The sequence below is a fragment of the Hemicordylus capensis genome, chromosome 2 (assembly GCF_027244095.1).
Source record: "Hemicordylus capensis ecotype Gifberg chromosome 2, rHemCap1.1.pri, whole genome shotgun sequence".
Classification (NCBI taxonomy): domain Eukaryota; kingdom Metazoa; phylum Chordata; class Lepidosauria; order Squamata; family Cordylidae; genus Hemicordylus; species Hemicordylus capensis.
Window position 1 is genome coordinate 190,102,635 of NC_069658.1, and position 2,801 is coordinate 190,105,435.

The window sequence follows — 2,801 nt, forward strand, 5'->3', positions numbered from 1 at the left end:
ATAAGGCACCTTCTTTGATCAAAAAGATATCAAACTAGAGTTCAGTTATCCCATCATCAGAAAAAGAATTAACTTGACAACTGGAGTGGAATGCAATATGATTGCATTTGATTTATTTGATTTATTTAGGTTTAACCAAGTTCTCTTCCTAGAGCTGAACAGTTTGGTTGATTCATAAGATTAATCAACTAAGCTTTGTAATCATTTTTGCTTCTAATTAGCAGGTGTGATTAAGAGTAAGTGAAATCAGGGGTGGAGCCACCATTCCACAAACGGGTTCAAGGAACCCGTGCCGTGCCCTTCAGGAGCTGTGCCTCGTGCCCCAGCCATGCCCCCTGCATCTGACATCAGACACACAGGTGTAGTTTAGCTCGCAAACAGCCTCGTCAGATGCAGGGGGCATGGCTAACCTTTGCTCTCTGCATCTGACATCAGACACTGACCTCTGATGCACGGGGCGTGGCTAGGGGGCCGTGTCAGCAGGCTGAACCCGGACCACTGCTGGCTTCCCTCGGCACCTGAGCGAAAAGCAGCCGAGTATGCAACACATGCATGCCAATCTCTCTCCTCCCTGCATCAAGCTGGGTGGGAAAGAGACATTTCTACATGGTTCAACATAGTAGTATTTAATGAATCAAACAAGCATGTGTGCATTTTAGTTCAGGAAGTTTGAGGTTTTTCTTTTCACTCTTACAGGTAGCATGGAAGAGTGGGGAAACGCAACCATCATGACTGAGTTCATACTTGTGGGTATCTCCACAAACCCCCGAGTGCATGCTGCCTTGTTTGTCCCCTTCTTGGTTATATATCTGGTCACAGTAGCTAGGAATGGCCTCATGGTGGTGCTGATTGTGGCAGATTCACACCTTCACACACCCATGTATTTCTTCCTCAGCAACCTCTCCTTCATTGACTTCTGCTATGTCACCACCTCTGTCTCACTGAGGCTTGCACACTCCTTCACGGACAGGCCCACAATCTCTTTTGACAGATGTGTGACACAAATGAAAATTAGTCTTTTTCTAGGAATGGTTGTGTGCCTTTGCACCCAGACCCAAGGAGACACGGACACGTAGAGCGTTTGGTGGAGTTGGCCACTTTTACTAAGGGGTACAATTACAATAGTGCCCGCGGGGAACGCCAGCTGGGATTGGCGCTCAGCAAGCAACAGTGCGATCCCTAATGGGTCGGCCCATCATGTGGCCGCCCCGACCTAAAAGCCCAATGGCGCAGGCACCTTGGCTCCAGGCGACCCGCCTTCGCGAAGGGGGCGCCCTTCGTCACCGACCTAAGGTCAGGTCTCTGCCATTAACGCCAAACCGTCCGACGCTGCCAAGCCATACGGAAGGATGTCATTTGCAGAGAGGCAGGAGCAAGGCAGCATCCCTGATCTGTCAAGCCTCAAGGGATCCGCCCCTCCCCCTTTCAGCCAAAAGCTTACCTAAGGTGCCACACCGCTTTTGGAGTTCACCGCCGCACTGTGCCTGCCAAACCCCAGCTAAAAGTGACCATAATACGTTCGCCTAGCTAACTATCTGGTTGCCGCTGCACAATAATAGTAAGAGGTATATTAATAGGTATAGGCTGAGGCAGGCGAAAAAAGGTGCACACTAAGGCCAATCAAGCGTTTACCCAAAAAATTCCTGCCCGGCCCCTGAAAGCGACCAGCCGAGCCCAGCCTATACCAGAGGGAGGGAGGGAGGGTGCGCTATCGAGAGAAGGACTGAGCCGGCGCCTGCGTGCTGCCGGCTCGCTGCAGGAAGGCCCCGCCCCGGAGACACCTCAGAGCCAATGGGAGCTGGCTCCCAGTGCCCCGTGCTCCTTTGAGGTGGGGGCAGGTGGCAAACGAGCCGCGCCACCTAGAAGGGCAGCGATCGGCTGGCTTTGCTAGCTGTCATGGCTTATGATCGTTTTGTGGCTATATGCAGCGCAGCCCTCTGTGCTATACTTGAATTATGAGTCAAAAGGTGTGCATCCAACTGGCTGTCAGCCTGTGGGCCTTCCTGTTTGTCTTAATCACCACCATTTTTCTTACCATGCCAGCATGGCTGTGTGGGGAGAACGTGGCGAATCATTTTAAGTGTGAGCTCCAGGCAGTGTTGAAACTGGCCTACAGGGACAGTGCAAGTGGGCTAACCATGCTGAGAAACAGTGTCCTCACTCTGCTGTTGCCCTTCACCTTCATCCAGGTAACCTATGGGCACATTGGTTTGGCTGTTCTGTGCATCCACTCTGCTCAGGGCCATGGTAAGACCTTTTCTAGTTGCAGTTCCCATCTGGCCACGGTGGGCATTTTCTGTGGCACAACCTTGGCCATGTACCTGAGGCCTCAGACCAGTACTTTCACTGACAGAGAAAAGGTGGTGGCTGTGTTTTATGGAGTCATCACCCCCATGCTCAACCCTTTGATCTACAGCTTGAGGAACAGGGATTTGAATGGTGTCCTGTGGAGACTGACTGGGAGGAAAGTAGAATAATAAACAAACGACATAAATGTGATTCTTATTTCCAGGCTTGGGAATATGAATTTCAGATGCTTATAAAGTTTTCCTAAAACATGAGACAGCAAGAAATGCTGGTAAAATTATCTCAAGTTAGGCTGAAAAATTTATTTCAAGGGCTCATTAAACAATTTCTTGGTAAGAGCTTGGTTTCTAATATTAATAAACTGGGCAAGAATCAACTTATTATCCTCCGGTCTCCTTCCCTTGTTACTACTGGATAGGCACTGCTCGAGCTGATGGGAGAACTGTGTCAGGAAACTCTGTACCTATGCTCTTTCACCTGAGGCAATCCTCTCT

General features: G+C 49.9%; 1 pseudogene; it reads left to right on the forward strand.

Annotated features, from left to right (window-relative positions):
- Positions 1–836: 836 nt before the first annotated feature.
- Positions 837–2,477, forward strand: LOC128343747 (olfactory receptor 13H1-like; annotated as a pseudogene).
- The last annotated feature ends 324 nt before the right edge of the window (positions 2,478–2,801 follow it).